The following is a 19,298-nucleotide window of genomic DNA, read 5'->3' as shown; positions in this document are numbered from 1 at the left end:
GTGTTGCGCATATAGCGTGAGTGGTCTGTGATTTCAGAAGACTGGAGGATAGGGAGAGACTAAACTACACCCTTTCAAACCTGTGCATTTTACAGATTTGAAAAACAGCCTCAAAAAGTGCAGGAGGTTGTGGGGCAGGGGTAGGACATGAATGAAATGCCTAGTGTCCATAGCTTATTTGGGTTCTTAACTATTAAATACTTTTGTTTAAAGAAAAAAACTTGATTACAGACATTTAGTAACTAGAAAGTAGTAGACTTACCTAGCTTTTTGGCTAGTACCAGGACTGCGAACACTGAAATAGTTACTAAAAAACACCTAAAAGGCCGGGCATGGTGGCACACACCTGTAATCCCACTGGCTCAGGAGGCTGAGGCCGGAGGATTGTGAGTTCAAAGCCAGCCTCAGCAACAGCAATGTGCTAGGCAACTCAGTGAGACCCTGTGTCTAAACAAAATACAAAAAAAGGGCTGGGGATGTGGCTCAGTGGTTAAGTGCCTCTGGGTTCAATCCCTGGTACCAAAAAAAGCCAAAAAAACTAAAGAGATTGTCCTTGATATTTATATGCCACCTTTAGTCTTCTGGGCACGCATGTGATTTCAGTGCCTACAACTATTTATAAAACTGATTTTTCTTTCCATCAATGTTTCTTTACAATCTCTGGTCAAGGAATGGTAGGCTTTGCATTGGTGAAATACATATTTCATTTATTCATACATTTCACACAGAAATACTAGTCTTGTAGTTCTGACGTTTGGAGTCAAATATAGTTGTCTTAAGAACAAGTCAGTCATGACGTCATCTTCCTCAGAATAAGGCCTCTTCCCAGGTGGTGAGCAGGCCATCAAGGTGTGAGAAGTCGTGGATTTCAGTGACATCACGCTTCCTGTGCTGTGTTCTTCCCCACTGGTAAAGGCCCGATTGTTAGCATCTGGCACTGTGCAGACTCACTGCTGTCTAGTGACACTCCTCGTTCCCATTCTTTCCTTCCTATAGAGAAACTCATTGTTGAGTTTCAGTTCAGATTTTTCATTGACATTTCTTCCAAGTTGCCCCAGCTTTTACAAGGGACTAAGCAATTCATATACTTCTTAAAACAGCAAGCAAATAAATGCTCAGAATGCATGCAAAGCATAGTCCCTTCCACGTCGACAATGAAATCACCTGTCATTTTTGTGCCATCACCCGAAGTAAGAGTATTCAGTGAGCACGTAGACTCAGCTCGTGCATTTTGCCACATAAAGGCACTTTCCAAACATTTGCTGAAGATTTTTCATAATCTTCTTGAGACTGGCTGCGCTGAGCAACACGAACAGGTCTGTGTCTTTGCTGTTACCTCCCCAACCCTATCCTACTGCCTGGCCTCACGGATATCCATCAGACTTGGTTAAAGGAACGACTGATTTCCTTGGACCATTCAGCAGAGACAACAGCTCAGAGCAGCTGGAAAGTGTCAGAGTATGAAACAAGGCCAAGGCAATAGTCTGAAAATAAGTTTACTAAGGAGCTTTCTGGGCTCCTGGCAGATCATTACCTCCTTCAGAAAAGGGTGAAGGCAATAGAATAAAATAGAACCTGTGGTTGCTTGGTTCACAAAGAATGCAAATGCCCCAGTTGAAAGATCTTAGGGACCATATGCAAGGTACTGCCTGGCATCATGAGAGGTGGAGTTAGGAAGTCTCAGACCCAGTCTCCAAGCTGTTCCTCACTAAAGATGCTTACTTTGTGTTGTTGTTGTGAGCATTACCTGAGAAAGTGGGATGGTTACTTTTATGTGGCAACTTGCTCAGGCTATGATGCCCAGTTATTTAATCAAACACCAGCTTAGATGTTGCTGAATTTCTATTACCTTATTTAAGATGTGATTGATATGTTACTCAATAGACTTGGAATAAAACAGATTATGCTCCACAGTGTGGGTGGGCCTCATTCAATCAATTGAAGAGCTTAAGAGCAAAGACTGAGGTTTCCTGAAGAAGGAATTTTTCCTCAGGACTTCAACAAAAGTAGATTTGCTTTGCTGGAAAAACTAGAATATTACAGAAAGTTAAACCCCTAATATGGCCTTAGATGGAGATAGTGCACAAATGTTCACTCTCTTCCATTGTCCGTCCTGAATCCAGCTCCATCACCCTGTTCAATATATGAATGCCTGCCTGTAATGGACCCAGCAAGGAAAAGGCCCAGTTACATCAGTAACCCGCCCAAGGTCATCACCTGTCTGTGATTTTAGGATCCAGACCTGTCTTCTGCCTCATCATCTATTTCTTCCATTTCTTATCACCATCCCACCTTTCCACCCCTTAACCCCCCAGATGCTGTACCCAGTTAACCCCAGAAATCATAGTGGCCCTCAAGCAAGTACATACTGCAGTCATTTGGGCCATAATTGCTCTTTAAACTTGCATATCTCATCCTGAAACTCCAGTGTTTCAATGCAAACCCCACTTGCTCAGTCTCCATGCTTGAAGCCCATGTGGCCCATCCTGTGGGGAACTGCTATGAAGTCTGCCTCTAAGACCCTGTGTCCCTAGCACTGGTTTCCTGATTTCTGAGGCATTCTGATGGTGAAATTCTACCCACCTGCATAGTTCTGCTCATGCTCTAAGAGTAGCCACCCTATACCAACGGCCAGAGGGGTTCCCAGGACTACTCTCAGGTTGATAATTTGCTAGAAGGACTCACAGAACTCACTGAACACTATTACATTCACCCTTATGGTTCATTTATGCTATAGGATATAGATTACAATGAGACAGGGGAAGGGGCCTGTTAGTCAACTTTTTGTTACTATGACCAAAATACCTGACAAGGTCATTTAGAGGAGAAAAAGATTATTTTGGCTCACAGTTTAAGAGGTTCAGTCCATGGCCTGCTGACTCCATTGCTCTGGGCCCGAGGTGAGGCAGAACATCATGGAGGAAGGGCATGGCAGAAGAAAGCTGCTCAGCTCATGAAAGCAACCACATTTCTCATGTCCAATTTACAAAATATACAGATTTCCAACATTCAGATTCCTCGTTAGCTCATATATCACAGCAAGGTCTTAGGACATGGGCTGATAAAAAAGATCTATGGGGGTTGGGAGTGGCAGTCTCCAGGGGGCCAATCTTCTGTCCCTCACAGGATGTAAGTACCATTTCCACAAGCCATTTGATTTTTTTTTTAAGATGAGACAGTGTCTTGCTATCTTTTCCAGGCTAGTCTTGAACTCCAGGGTTCAAACGACCCTCCCACTTCAGCCTCCCATGTAGCTGGGACCTCAGACTGACACTACTAATGTCCAACTTTCTGATTTTTTTTTTTTTTTTCTGGAGGGGAGAGGCAGAGAGGAATCAGTGAGCATCTGCAGCCACACTGCAGTAACCATAGAGGGTGGAACTGTCTGTTACACAAATGAAGACCCCAGAGGTCCTTGGCAGCTCAAGCCACATGCCTTCTTTTCCAGTGGAGTGAGGTGGAGAGTCCAGAGTTAAGAGCAGCAGAGGCAGGAGGGGAGGACCTCAGTCACATGAGAAAAGCCAGCACAGACTCTGAGACCCAGGCAGCCAGAAAGGAAGCAGTGGAAGCAGGGGTGACAAATGTGTGTTTCTGTCTAGCAGGCCCAGGTACAGCAGCCTGTCCAATGCCAAATGAACTTTGGGCATTACATCAAGTGTGTGGATTCTCCCAACCACAGCAAAGCATCAGCCTAGGTCCTCAAGCAAATATCCTTCCTACAGAAGGAACAGGGCATATGGCCAGGTAGGTCACCTTCCTGGTTTCCCTCCCTGCATCCCACACCTAATGAAAACAGCACCTGTCTTAAGGTCTGCCCTCCCAGGGCCCAGGCAGGGAAGCTGTGAATCTGCTTTGCTCCATGAAACGAAGGTGTTACAACTAATAACATCACCAGATAACATTCCCCCTTTAACAAGGCTCCAGTACCCTAACTGGAAAAAGACCAGCCGCAGATGTTTCTGCATTCTAAGGTAGTTACTTGTCCTAGCCCTGCCCACAGAAAGAGACTCAAATGAATCGGCCAGCTCAATATCTTAAAACCCTCTAACAATCCTGCAAGACTGATATAGGTGTAAAATAAGCTTCAAAGATTCTGTACATAACCCAGGGTTTGTCATGTTCCAAGAGTTATAGATTCTTGGAGAGACCCATTTACCTCTGTGTGGCCCCAGCTATGCCCCTCTACAGAAAAGAGGTCCCTCCCCTGTTCCCAGAAGCCTGCGTGAACAGACCCAGTCCACATGCCTCCTTGCCTGGTAGCACTACGTGAAGTTGGTTGGGGAGGCAGGAACCTCGCATTTTTATTTCTGAGTCCCACAGTGAGTCAAAATGGAATTGCCAGCACCCCCAGTGGCACCACGCAGGGCTCTGCTTACCAAGCTTCAGGAAAGAGGAAAAAGGCAGCCTGGCTGTCACTCCCTTCCCAATGATTAGGTCAGGTCGCCTCCACACTCCTGCAGAGTGGCGAGAGCTGGTTAGGTGACCCGGGAAAGGGTCAGATGCAGAGCCCCAGAAATAAAGCCTACCCCATGCCTCCCATCCAAGGCCGGGTCTTCAGGAGTGACATCTCCTCTTCCCAAATGCCGAAGGGGTCCAGTGGGTCAGGGATGCCTGCCCCCCAGGGCATCCTGGCTGCTGAGATCAGCTCTGTCTCTCCCACCTGTTAGCCACAAAGGCAGAGACACTAACGTCCAAGGGCCAGGAAGACCTAGCATAGAGTTGGCATGCTCTTGACATAGATGACTTCTTTCAAGTGCCCCTGACCTATCATCAGAACAAAGACAAGGCCAGTGACCTGACCGCTTGCTGTTTTCTTTATTCCAGGGCCATGAACTTAGTTCTTCTTCTTCTTGGCCCTGCCTTTGGGATCCAAGACCCAGGGCTATAACCTGGTCATGGTGAGGACATGCCATCTGGGTTTAATTTCAACTTTATCACCAATTCTCTGTAACCTTGGGTCATCTAAACTCTCCTCCTCCAATTAATTCCTCTCTGAAATGGGAATAAACTAATTCCCAGAGAAGTCCTGTGGAGGAGTGATGTGACACGTGCCAAGAAGAGCCAGGAACACCTGGAGACGCAGCAAGCACTATTTTTATTTCATACCTGGAAGCAACAGCCTCTCCACGAGTGGGCTGTGTTGGCTTTTCTGCCCATAATGTTTGTGGTCGGATCATGTCTGTATTTAAACCAAACACAATATTTAAGCCACCAGAATTAAGAAAACAAAGAGGGGGAAATTCTATCACATAGGGTTTTTTTCCCTTCAGTCTCTTCATCCAGATGGTGATAATTAGTGGAATCGCCTGTCTGCACCTGTTATTGTTTATGCATGCATTCCACCTATAGGAATGTGTAAGAAACTTTCTGGAAGAGTCTACCAAATACAGCCATGGGATCAGGTACAGCCCATAGCTTCTAGGATGCACCCTTTGGTTCTTCGATGGAGTCAAGAATAGAGTTGATGCTAGAGGGACCTGCAAAGGCAGAGAAAAAAGAACTTGGCCCGCCAAGTTCAAGACTCCTCTCCCTATCTCTTAGTCTTGCAGTTGATTACATCACTGTGCCCCCTGAACTGCATGTCTGCTTACAGCAACAGCAGCTCTACCAGGCACCAATGATAAAAATCCCCACTCCAGGGCCACAGAAGACCCCTTGAACTGAATACTTTGGGTGCTGCATGAAAAAAAATTTACCTTTAACACTGGGAAACCAAGTGGTCCAACACTTCATTGAGTGTGGGATCTTCTGAACTCAAAGGAACTGGAGGTTTTGAGTGGAGAGCTTGGATGTGTTCCAGGCTTTTCTGGTAATTTCCTGTGTTTTCTGTGTGACTCTGGGCAAACCACTTTCCTCTGGACCTGTCCCTGAAGACTAGAATAAGTGAATTCTCACTTGTGTCCCAGGAGTCCTTGGGTTTTCCTTGGAGGCTTCAGAAGTTTCTAAGGGGAAATTGGTATGAAGAGAGTAGTTTTAGCTCTGCATTCCTGGCTCAAGAGTCAGTTAAAGGGCCAGGTGCCCCTGCACATCTGTAATCCCAGTGGCTCAGGAGACAGACAGGAGGACCAGAAGTTCAAAGCCAGCCTCAGAAACTTAGTGAGGTCCTAAGCAATTCAGCAAAACCCTATCTCTAAATAAAATATTAAACCTTTATCCTCTCACCCTCCAGGAAACTCAAAGTGGATCAAAGACTTAGGCACTAGAACAGAGACCCTGTGCCTATTAGAAGAAAAAGTAGGCCCAAATCTTCACCATGTCAGCCTAGGATCTGACTTCCTTAACAAGACCCCTAAAGTGCAAGAATAGACAACTGGAATGGATTCAAACTAATAAGCTGCTTCTCAGCAAAAGAAACAATCAATAATGTGAAGAGAGAGCCTACAGAATGGGAGAAAATCTTCTCTAGGATATATAAAGAACTCAAAAAACTTAACACCAAGAAAACAAATAACCCAACCAATAAATGGGCTAAGGAACTGAACCAGACACTTCACAGAAGAAGATATACAATCAATCAACAAATATATTGCAAGAATGTTCAACCTTCTAGCAATTAGACAAATGCAAATCAAAACGAAGATTTCATCTCACTCTAATCAGAATGGCAATTATCAAGAAAACAAGCAACAATAAATGTTGGTGAGGATGTGGGGAAAAAGGTACACTCATACATTGCTAGTAGGATTGCAAATTGGTACAGCCACTTTGGAAAGCAGTATGGAGATTCCTGAGAAAACTTGGAATGGAACAAACATTTGACCCAGTTATCCCACTCCTCGGTTTATACCCCAAGGACTTAAAATCAGCATACTACAGGGACACAGCTGCATCATGTTTATGTCAGCTCAACTCACAATAGCTAAACTATGGAACCAACCTAGGTGCCCTTCAACAGATGTATGGATAAATAAAATGTGCATACACACAGACACACACACACATGATGGAATATTACTCAGCTTTAAAGAGGAATGAAATTATGCATTTGCTGGTAAATGACTGGAGTTGGAGAATATTGTGCTAAGTGAAATAAGCCAAACCCCAAAAAACCAAAGGCTGAATGTTTTCTCTGATATGCAGAAGCTTATTCACAATAAGGTGGGGGAGGATAGGAAAAAATAGAGTTACTTTCAATTAGGTAGAGGATAGGGAAGGGAGGGAAGGGGCTTGGGGGTAGGAATAATGGTAGAGTGAAACAGACATTATCACCTCATGTACACATATGACTGCATGATCAATGTGATCCTACTATATATACAATCAGAAAAATATGAGAAATTGTTCCATTTATGTATGATTTATCAAAATGTATAAATGCATTCTATCATCATGTACAACTAATTAGAACAAATTTAAAACTTTTTTAAAAAGGGCTGGGGATGTGGCTCAGTGGTTATGTGCCCCTGGGTTTAAACCCCTGTACCAAGAAAAAAAAGAAGTCACAGGGGCTGCTAAGAATCTGTTTCCAATTGCTGCTCCCACCAATCCAGTTAAACACCTGGAAGGTGGGCTATACACAGCCCTGGAACCAGTTCAAATTGGCATTCATGGGTCTGGTTATTCTAGAAATCACATTCTTAAATGCCAGCCCTGGCGGAGTCAAAGACTAGGACTGTGGCATCTAGAGGGTATTACATTATTTCTGTGTGTCATGATTTTCTCATTCTTGAGTGCAAGAAGTAATCTAGACCCTGCCTAGGGGTCTAACAGACTGCCATTCAGATGGTCTGCATTTATCACACCTCCCTGACCTTGAGAGACCTGGGGGCAGTTCTCTGTGCTTGAGTCAGGGTGGGAAGCTGAACCCCAGGAACACAATGGTGCACAGCCTTGGCCTTGCTGTCATCTGCTGTGGAGTGAATTGTGTCCCCCAAATTCATGTGTTGAAGTCTAACCCCAATGTGACATATTTGGAGGTAGGGTCTTTACAGAGGGAAGGATGAAGGGAATTGGAAGGACAAAGATGGAGGGAGAGAGAGAAAGAGAGAGGGAGGGAGGGAGAGGAGGGGGAGAGAGGGAAAGAGAAAAGAGAGAGATACTGTCCCTCAAACATGTGCAGGAAAGGCCATGTGAAGACATAACCTGGAAAGGAGCCCCCCCAGAGCCCAATCATGCCGGCACCTACATCCTGGTCTTCTGGGTAGACTTGAAACCTAACTCACTGTAGTCCAGGCGCCCAGTCTATGGTACATCCTTATGGCAGTCTGAGTCATCACACTGTAACCAGTTAGACAGCCCTGGCCAGCAGGGACAGCCACACGGCTGGTGGCGATGTCACACCCTGTGTCATGCTGGCTTTTCCTTAAGAATAGCTCTGCTGTTATTTAGACTGGGTGTCTTGTCTCCCAAATTCAAACACAAGCCCCTTGAGGCAGGGAGGTTGACGACCTTTTCCTGACTTGTCTGCCACTCTCTTGAGGTTGTTTGCCAGACATTTTACTCGATGAAGAAATGGAGACTGAAGTTGGCAGTTCATACCCAGCCCCATGGCATAGAGAGGAGGACCCCATAAGAAGCAGTGCTTGGGGCACTTGCTCTTTTCCTTTGGGGCCTCGGCTTTGACAGCACTCAGTGAAGACCTCTTGATAGGGGTCAGGTGGGGAAGGAAGCACGGTGCCTCTGGCTGCTGCTAACGTTCTGGGGCCAAGGAGGGTGAGGTGGCAATTCCCATGGCCTGGTGGTTGGGTGTCCTTGTGCAGTAGGACCCCCAACATGATTGAGAGTGTGTCCTATGGTGGGATGGGGCTGGGCTGGGCACTGTGGAACAGATAACTCCATACTCTTCCCCAGGTGGTCCTACAGAGTGTAGACGGGTAGTCAGGTCAGAAAGGCATGTGGATTCTGGAACCCCAGGGCTGAGCCATGTTGGTAAAATGCAATGTTAACAAGGTGACAGTGTTTGAGTTTGCTGCTATACTAATAAACACCTTTAAATTACTTGTCTAGAGCATTTATATTTAACTAAGTACTTTCATAAATGGTACGAGTCCTTCACAAGCACCCAGGGAACGAGGACTTGGGGGAAAGGTCCTGAGTGATAATGGCCATAGAGCTTCTTTCTGGGGTGATGAAAATGTTCTAAAGCTAGATTATGGTCATGGCTGCACCATCCTAATTATGTTCAAGGACACCGAGATGTCCACTTCAATGGTACAAATTGCACCAAATGTACAATCCAAACTATATGGTAGGTGAATTGTATTTCAATAAAGTTGTTTAAAGAAAAACAAGTAATGCAATGGACATAACCCCATCATTAAACTGAACAGGCCAACTTCAGCGCAAGTTTTGCTTTTACCTAGAATCCCTCAGTTCTGAAATACTGAAGGTGTCATATTGACCCCATTTTGATCAGTAGGACTAGACACTTTCCAAACATTTGAATATTCTTATTTTCACATTCTGCCAAACTTTGTGTTTGTGTAATCAGTGAAATACAGTGATCAAGGAATCCACTCTTGTGCAAGTGGTTGTCAGATAATATCAAAAAAGCTCCCAGGGCCAGGGTGAAGCCATTGGGGTGGAATAGCTCTTATCTGGCAGAACCCTCTGGGGCCGGGGGACACCTGGCTTCTCACCTCATTGACAGGAGTCGGAAGATGTTATGATGCATCTGGGGCCCCAGTCCAGGCCTGGAGAGAGCTGCTCAGCCCAAGAGGAGGGGCCAAGCCACCTGGAGGGACAAGGAGACACTCATTCCCTGCTGGTGATTCTGTGAGCTCCCAAACAGCTTTTGGAGAGCTTCGAGATTTTCTTCTACAGCAGGCGCCATCTCCTTCTCAGCCAAGGCCTACAGCTCTTGGCACTGGCTGAAGCTCCCCTGGGAGCTCATGGCAGCCTGGTCCCCTCCCTTGCCATGATAGAGAGCGTCTTACACTTCCATCCCTGTTAATGAGCCAGGGGAAATGGGGTAAACAGCCAGCGATGAACTTCACAGATGATACCAATTTGGGAGGTGCAGGAACCCACTCTAAGAGGGAAAGCAAACACTCTGAGAGGGAGGGTCAGCCACCCAGGCAAGGGCAGCTGAGCAAGGTGGCTTGGGGCGCAGTGCATGTCCATCTACACTGCTGGCAGCAGAAAGGAGCAGAAGCCAGGTCCCTCAGGCCTGGGAGGCACAAGCCTTGACTTAGGTCATGACAATAACCCTCAGCAAATTGGATGGGGATGTACTGTTGGGAAGGGCCATTTGCCCAGCCAGTCAAGCACAGCCAGAATGCTGTTCTAGCAAAGGCCTTGGTGGGGCCGTGGTGGGAGCAAAGTCCTCCTTTTTCAAAGCTATTTCTATGTCTGCTGCTGGCAATCGCCTGGGTGGCATTTACAGAACTTCTGAGAACATAAAGATTAGCAGGGACATGAGGCTCCACACATGTTGTGCACTGCAGGTTTCGATGGAGTAATCCTGCTCACCGAGCGGGCACAGTACAGATGATCAACATCAACAGATCTCATAATACGAAGTAAGCTGACCAGGGCTGGAGCGGCGGGTGGAGTGGAGACACCCCAAGGTGCTCAGGAGGACAGAAGCAGAAAGCAGCACATTGAGCTGGGGCTCTAGGATGCAGGCCGGAACTGCATCCCCTTGAAATTCACACGCCAAAGCCCTAACTCTGAAGCGATGATGATAAATAAACTCCGTACCCTCCAGCAGTCAGTCGCTCCCCATTTCCCCTGGCAACCACTGATCCACTCTGTTTCTGTGGATTTGTCTATTCTGACATTTCATATAAAAGGAATCACACAATGCTGCGTGTGACCTTCAGTGACTGGCTTCTTTCACTTAGCATAATGTTGTCAGGGCTCATCCACGTTGTCCCTTGCATCAGAATTGCTTTCCCTTTTACTAAATAATATTCCATTGTGTGGAAATACCACATTTTATGCACTCATCAGCAGATCGGGATCTGTACTTTGTGGATATCATGTTTTTGGTTTGTTGTTGTGCTGGGGATTGAACCCAGGCCTCACACGTGTTAGGCAAGTGATCTCTCACTGAGCTACATTCCAGCCCATGGCTATTAATACAATTTCTGTGAACATCTGTGTACACGTTTTTATATGAACCCACATTTTTATTTCTCCTGTGTATATTCCTGAGGAGGACTGCCAGGTCGTATGGTAACTCCATATTTAACCAGTTGAAGAGTTTCCAGTCTGTTTTCCAAAGTAGTCCCGTCATTTAACTTTCCCCCCAGCGATCTATGGGAGTTCTGCTGGCTCCACTTTCTCACCTGTTCTTGACCCTGTTCAGAACCACAGCCATCTTGATGAAGGTTAGCTCACCGTGGTTTAGTGTCCATGCTTTACCCATCTTCCATGTGGTTCTGATGCGCCTGATTGGGGGTTTTATTCAACACTGTTCTATTCCACGACTAGAGATTAAAAATCCAATCTTGACCAAGCATTTAATGAGAAAGACATTCAGGTGGAGATCATGATGCTATCGGTAAAAACCCAAACCCATGTTAGGGACAAAGCCTGAAGTTGGCGTCCTGATAATGGAAAGGGAACTGGGAGAGCACGACTTCATCTTTGTCAAAGGCAGCTCATAGGTTTTCAACCACAAGGATTTCAGCTAACAGTCACAGTAAACCCAATCCAACCCACAAAGCAAATTCAGCTGCCTCTTGTAACAGAAGGCCAAGGGTACATGCTTTAGCTGATTAATTCAGTGGCACGACAATACCAACAAACAATGGGTTTTTCCCATCTTTTACCTCTGCTGTCTTCTGTGCCTTAGTTTCGGTCTTCAGGCCCATCACTCCATGATCAAAAGGTGACCAGCAAAGTTCCAGGTCTCATAGATTCACACAGTGACATCCAAGGCCATCAGAGGACCTAGGATCCAGCCTTACTAGTGCCCCATTTAAAGTTTCCCGGAAGCGACCCACAGACTTCCCTCCTACCTCATTGGCCAGAATTATGTGACACGCACATTCCTAAACCAATCACTGGCAAGGAAAGTGGCATTATATGATTGACTTAGGTTAACCAAGGGATGGTTTCCCCTTGCTTGCAGGAGCTCAAGTTCTGTCAGAAAGGGAGGTATAGCTCTGGGCAGGCCACAGTGAGCACTGCTTATTACACTCTGGAGTGAGAGATTATGAAAAGGAGAACTGGAAGAGACTCGACCCTTTCTACCACTCTCTGCAGACTTATATTTTCCTGAAGGCTGTTATGGACCACCTATAACCTTTTTAGGGCCTAGTAATCCTCGTTCTAAGGACATTATTTATGTGGCTTCGAATTGTCTATAAAACCAAGGATTGACTCAAGTTCTCCTGGCTCTAAGAGGCTGCCAGAGCCAAGTGGACGGTACTTGAAGCCTGGGGTTAGGTGGTGGAGGAAGGAGTCCATGGCTCCTAGACTCAGGCCCAGTGATGGGGCCACAGAGTGGTGGGCGGGTGTCATGAAGTCAAGAGGGCAAGGAGTTGGTTTGAGGGAAGTGAGGGATAGGTAGGAGAATTGTAAATAGTGAGTGGTTTTGGACAATTGGAGATTGTGGTCCAAATTAACTAGGAAAATGTGTGTCAAGTTTTGCAACTTGATTTCCTCTTTTTTGTGGTTGCTGCTTATATTCAATCTACCAACAAGAAAAGGGCACGTGGTCAAGCAGGTGGCAAGGACTGAGCTGGTGTCATTTCACGGAGCCCCACTTAGCTGCTCTGGGTCGGCATTGCAGAGTAACCCCAGCGTCTAAGCCAATCGTGCTACAGAGTACAGCCCAAAAGTTCCAGACCAACTGTCACTTTCCTTCCGGTCTTTGTGCCTCAGAAGACCTTGGGAACCCAGCAGCCACGTGCGCCCTGAAGGCCCACCTGGGGCCTGCTGAGGGGTTGCACCTGGGACCCCCTCAAGAGGCAGAAGCAGTGGGCACACATTCAGCCTGGCTGGGTCCCTCCATTTCCTGCTTCCTGGGTGGCAGGCAGAGGGAGGGAAAGCGATGTAGTCAGGCAGATGTCTTGGAGCTCAGGGGAAGTAAAAAAAGGAAGTAGGGAATTTGTCTGACAGACCCCAGTGAGCAAAATTAGCATCAGCCACAGGCAGAAGGCTCTCCAGTTACTTTTCCTCTGCTTGGAACTTCAGTAACTTTGCAAAGAAAAGATATTTTGTGTGACTGCACCCAATCCATGAGGGGAAGTCAATGAAAGAATGGGGGCTTTTATCCATTATTTATGCAGCTCAACATTATTGAAGGGTTATGCTGTACAAATAAATGCACTGCGCTCTGCACTAGGGGAATTGTTGGGGGTGTTGGAGGTTAGACAGGAGTGCCCTAAAAATCGAGGGTGGGGCTTGCGCAGAGAGGAGCCCATGCAGCAGGTAAGAGGGAGACTCCTGGGGAGGCTAGGACTGGGTTGCTACTCACTAGCTGTTGGACCCTTGGTGAGTTATTAACTTCTAAGCTTCCATTTCCTGATCTGAAAAATTGGGATAATAAAGGAACCTAATTCATAGGATCATTGCAATAGAAAGTAATGTATACGAAAGGTTCAGTGCATTGCCTGGCTCGGAACACCCCTCAATTAATGTCATTTACTGGCAGCTATCATCAAGGGAGGGGAAATGACTTTGTCATAGGGATGACTGAACCTGTTTACATTTATTGTTAACCCTTTTTTATTGTGAAGTATAAGCTATACAGTGAAGTTCACACAAATGTACAGCTCAATTATCAAAAGTTAAATACACCAGCTGGCTGTGGTGGCATATACCTGTAGTCCCATTTACTCTGGAGGCTGAGGCAAGAGGTTCACTTGAGCCCATGAGTTTGAGGCCAGCCTGGGAAACATAGTGAGACCCTGTCTCAAAACAAACAAAAAAATACACCCATTAACCACTCAGGCAAAGAAGCAGACCATTAGCAGGACCCTAGTCCCACTTGTGTTTCCTCCCAGTTGGGAAATTGATGTCCATTTTTGATAACACTTCCTGACATTTCTTAATAGTTTTCTGACATAAGTATCCATTCTGGAACTCCATTTTAATAAATTTATATGAATAGAAGTATACAATATGCAATCTTTAGTATTTAGCCTATTTTACTCAACATTGTAAGAATCCTCCATGTTTATATGTATAGCCATAATTCATTAATTTGAATTATTATATAATATTCCAGATGCATCCATCTATTTGGCCTTTTAACTGTGATACATATTTGACTATTTCTACTTTGTAGCTACTGTGAATAATGTTACTTGACATTGTCCAGGTACATACCTAGGACTGGTATCACTGGGTCACAATGTATATGCATGTATGTGTTCAGCTTTTAATAAAGAATGCCAAATCATTTCCCAAATTGATTGTACCAATTTATATGCTCACCAGCAATGTATAGAGATTTGCTGCTTCACATCCTTGTCAACACTCAATATTTTCCATCTTTTTAATTTTTGCCATGCTGGAGGATAACTGGTAACTGCTTTTGAGTTTAATTTGCAATTCCCTAATTAGCAATACTGTTGAGTACATTTCATATGCTTATTGGTCACTTATTTACATTTTGTAAAGTGCCTGTTTCAGTCTCTTGACCATTTTTCTGTTTAGTAGTCTTTTTCTCAATGCTTTATAAGAGTTCCTTATATATTCAGGATATGAGCTGACTAACCCTGTGTCATCAAAACACCAAACAAGAACAACTTAAAGGAGGAATAGTTTATCTGGGGCTCACACTTTCAAGGTTCAGTTCAAGGTCAGCAGGCTCCATTGCTCTAGGCCTGAAGGGAGGCAGAACATGCAGAAGGGCGTGGTGGAGGAAAGCTGCTCAGCTCAGGGTGGTCCCGAGCAGAGAATGAGGAAGTGCTCTCAGGGAAGATGCACCCTTGCAGGGCAAGCCCCCAGTGACTCACCTCCTCTAGCCATGCCCCACCTGCCCAGTTACCACCCAATCCATCCGTTCAAACTAGGATGGACTGATGAAGTTACAGCTCTCATAATCGAATCGTGCCCCTCTGAATGTTCCCGAATTAACACAGGAGCTGCTGGGAGCACCTCATATCCAAACCACCGCAGAGCCCTGTGTTGGCTGTTCCTCAAGCATCTTCGCTTTTGATGCTTGTTTTTTCATGCTCTTCAGATATCTCAATGGGCAGGAATTTTAGATTTTAAAGTAATTCAATTTATTAAACTTTCCCCTCATGGTTAGTGTTTCTTTTTAAAGAAACATTTCTTTATACTGAGGTATTGGAACTATGCTTTCATTGTATATTCTAGAAGCTCTGGTATTTTACTTATTCATTTAAATGATGCTCCAATTGAGATTGACTTTGGACTATGGAGTGAGGTAGGGGCCAGCTGACCCAGCATCTTTTTTTTTTTTTTTTTTTTTTTTTTTTTTTACAGATTATTCTTCCTCATGCAGCATTAAGTTGATCATAAAATACCCTAAACAAGAGCAGCCTCCTCTCTGACCACCATGCCATCACAAAAATAAGAAAAAATAACATCGTCATACTATCTCTAACCGCAGACCCTGTTCAAGTTCTCAAATTGTCCTGATGACATCTTTCATAGCCAGAGGATCCAGTCTAGGGTCATATACTGTATTTAGTTTTTATGTCTTTTTTGTTTTCTTCAGCTTGGACCAATTCTTCAGGATGTTTTGTAGTGTTTTCCTCCCAACTTTTGTGATTTCAACAATTCAGAAGGTTTCAGGCCAGCCATTTGGCAGACAGTCCCTCGCATGGATGTGCCTTTGTGATTAGATTAAGGCTAGACTTTTTGGGGTGTGGGGTAGGAATATCACAGAAGCAAAGCTCTTGGATTCTTCTCACTGCACCTGATCAGATTTTAATGTGCCCCATGGCTGGTAATTTTTATGTCCATCACTTGATTTACATGGTGCCTGGCAGCTTTCTTCTCTGTAGAGTTACTGTTACAGACTTCTGTAGATCATACATTGGGAGGTTCTGTGGTCAAGTGTGTTCCCCAGGGGCTCACGTTTGGAACATGGCCCCTAATGTGGCCATGTTGAGAGGTGGTGGGGCCTTTAAGAGGTGGGGCCAAGTGGAAGGTCATTAGGTCATAGGGGACCCTGTCCTCAGAAGGGATTAAGGCAGTTCTCATGGGATCCCGGTTAGTTCTTGTGAGAGGATGGATAGCAAAAAGCAAGACTGGCCCCTTATTGCTCCCTCTGGCTTCCTATCTTGCCATGTGATGGCTCTCATATGAGCTCCCATTGTGATGCCATCTGCCACAAGACTCTCATCAGAGCTGGCAACACGCTGTTTGGATTTTTAGCCTCCAAAACTGTGAGCTAAATAAGCCTCTTTGTTTTATAAATGATTTAGCCTTGGGTAGTTTGTTGTAGCAACTTAAAATCAACTGATACAGGAGGTGATTTGAGAAACATCCTGTTTCTCAAAAGCTAACCCTCCTGGTATTAACATTCACTGAAGTTCTTGCCTGAATTATTACTATGGTGGTGGCCAAATAATGATTTCATAATTGTCATTCCTTTTATGTCTATTAGTTTGCATTGTTTCTATGCTAATGAAAAGCTTTCTCCTTTCTCCAGTCATTTATTTATCTGTTAGGATGAACCCACAGTATCAGTATGGGACCTGTTTATGTTACTCACTAGATTGTTATCATTATTAATTTTTAATTTAATTAATTTAATTTTAAGTGGTCTCAGATTTGGCCAGTGATAACCCATTCAAGTTGGCACTACTCTTTTGATATTTTGTTTTCATGTGTTTTTTCCCTGCTCCAGTCCTGGGGGTAGCCATTTCCTCAAGAAGTCATAGTTCCTTTCAGGGAGTGGTATGGGTTGAGTATAAGGAATCCCCACAAAAGCTCATGTGTCAAAAAAATGCAGGAGTGCTCAGAGGTGAAATTATTAGATTATGAGAACTATAACCTATTCAGTGAATTAATCCATTTGATGGATTAATAATGTGGATGGATTACTGGGTGGTAACTGTAGGCAGGTGGGGAATGGCAAGGGAGTAGAAGACTGGGGGCTTCTCTCTCTCTCTCTCTCTCTCCTTCCTGGCTGCCAAGAGCTGAGCAGCTGTCCTCTGCCATGTCCTTCCACCATGATGTTCTGCCTCACCTCAAGCCCAAAGCAATGGAATCAGTTGACCATGGATTAAGACTTCTGAAACCATGAGCTCAAAATAAACTTTTCCTCCTCTAAATTGTTTTTATTCCGTATTTTGGTCACAGTGGTGAAAAGTGGACGAGCACAGGGAGAATGGTGTTTAGAAACCAGGAACTGGGCCATCGGTGTGCTCAGATACATGTGAGTGTAAATACGTCTATAAACGTGCATGTACATTTATACCTATGTTTCAGTCTCTCTCTGTATTTAAAGTCACAATTTCTTATAGCTAACTCCAATTTCAAACAAATGCTTGAGTTCATTTTAATTCCTTCCCTTTCCATCTTTGTAGCTTGCTTATCTGACAGCAGGAAACCTGGCTCCCATGACCCACTATATGCTTATTTTTGGATCAGTGTCCTCTGTAGGTAACCACCTTCCCATTGGTACTGCCAAGCTCTTTCCCCACTGATGCAGCCCTCCTGTCACTCAGGAGGCCCTCCTCACCCTGCTGAGGCACCTCACTCTGGGCTGCCACCACCCCTGAACCTCTGCACACGGGCCTACTTGCTTGGCTCTGCCTAATGGCTCTTGAACTGAGTTATTTAGGAAGGAAGAAAGGCAGAGAAAAAGGAGGGTACTCAGACATTTTTAGTTATTACTAGTGAACCTTTACTTGGGACATTGCTCATGGCTGATCAGAAAGTAGAAGCCATTAGAAGAGAATGGCCTTCCTGCATCTGGATTCACACACTCATCCTTCCTCTACTACTATGGATGAACTGTCCCTATTCTTTCTAGGGCTGGAACCCAGTCTTTTGGCCTTCTCAAGGACTTTCCACTGAATTTATCCTCTTTCTGGTTATCTCCCTACAAAATGACTCTAATATCTTGTATCTTAAAAATAAATCTAGAACCCCACCTCTCTCTACTCTTTTTCCTTGTAGTAAAAGCCCCTCCCACCCACAGTACTGGGGATTAAACCTGGGACACTCTTACCACTGAGCTACAGTCTCCCTAGTTAGCCCAGGCTGACCTCAAACTTACGATCCTCCTACCTCAGCCTCCCGAGTAGCTGGGGCTACTGCACCCAGCTTCTTTTAGTAAATCTTCTTAAAACCTTCCTTATTCTCCACTTCCCTAACCCATTCTTTCCCCAACTCCACTGTGAGCAGGCTTTCATTCTCACTAGTCACCAAAACCACTTATGAAGTAACCTTCATATTGCAGAAGTCACCAGCTAACTGGATCCTCCTCTTATTCAATCCACAGTAGCATTTAACATGGCAGGTCTTCCCCTCTTTCTGGAAAGACTTTTTTCCCTTCCTGTTTGCCTCCCACCTCAGTGGTCTCTCATTGCCCCTGGCCAGCTCCTCTCCTCTTACCAAGCCTGTCACGCTGAAAAGCCACAGGCTGCTCTCCACCCTCCTCCCCTTCCACGTTTACCCCCAGGCCAGCATGCACCGTGCGGGTGCCAAGGATTAGATCTTGCCTCTAGTCCAGCACACATCTGATGGCCTATGCAGCTGTCTCAACTAGGAATTGTAACTTACGTTAAACTTCACACAGTCTGAGCTGGCCCCTGCTTCTTGTCCATACCACCCCCAGTTCTTTATGTGGTGTTAAGTGTCTCCATCACTGTAGATAGCGTCCCGTTTGGGTACTTGCTCACCCAATCTAGGGTGGTTGTCCACTGATTCGATGCCTCTCTTTCCCTCACAACGTCCCTCTGAAATCTGACTTCTCATCTTCTCCACTGCTTATTTCTTCCTTGGATCATTAATGTGATGGCCTCCTATTCTCTCTGCATCCTCTTAACCCACACCATGGGTAACTCTTCATCTTGCAGCCAGAGGGACCTTCTATAAACTTAAGTCAGATCAACAGATGCCTCACTACAAACCCTCCAGTGGGGTTTCATCATGCTCAGAATAAAACTCAATTCTTCACCATGGACACAACGGTCCTCCCTGTTCAGGTTCCTGGCTACCTTTTTGAACTCATCTGCCTTTTGCACTCTAGTCAAGTCATGATGACCTCCTTGCCATTCCCCAAATATAACAAACTCACTCCTGTCTCAGAATCTTTGTTTCCTGTTCCCGACCTGGAATGCACTTCCTCTAGATCTTCCCACAGATGGCTCTCTCACATTCAGGAATCTGCTTAGAGTTCTCCTCCTCATAGCTGGTGTTCTTCACCACCCAGTCCAAATCAACAGTGCTCTCAAAATTCCTATTCTCCCCTCTGG

The sequence above is a fragment of the Sciurus vulgaris genome (assembly GCF_902686455.1).
Source record: "Sciurus vulgaris genome assembly, chromosome: 8".
NCBI classification, from domain to species: Eukaryota; Metazoa; Chordata; class Mammalia; order Rodentia; family Sciuridae; genus Sciurus; species Sciurus vulgaris.
Note: the sequence above shows the minus strand (reverse complement) of the source record.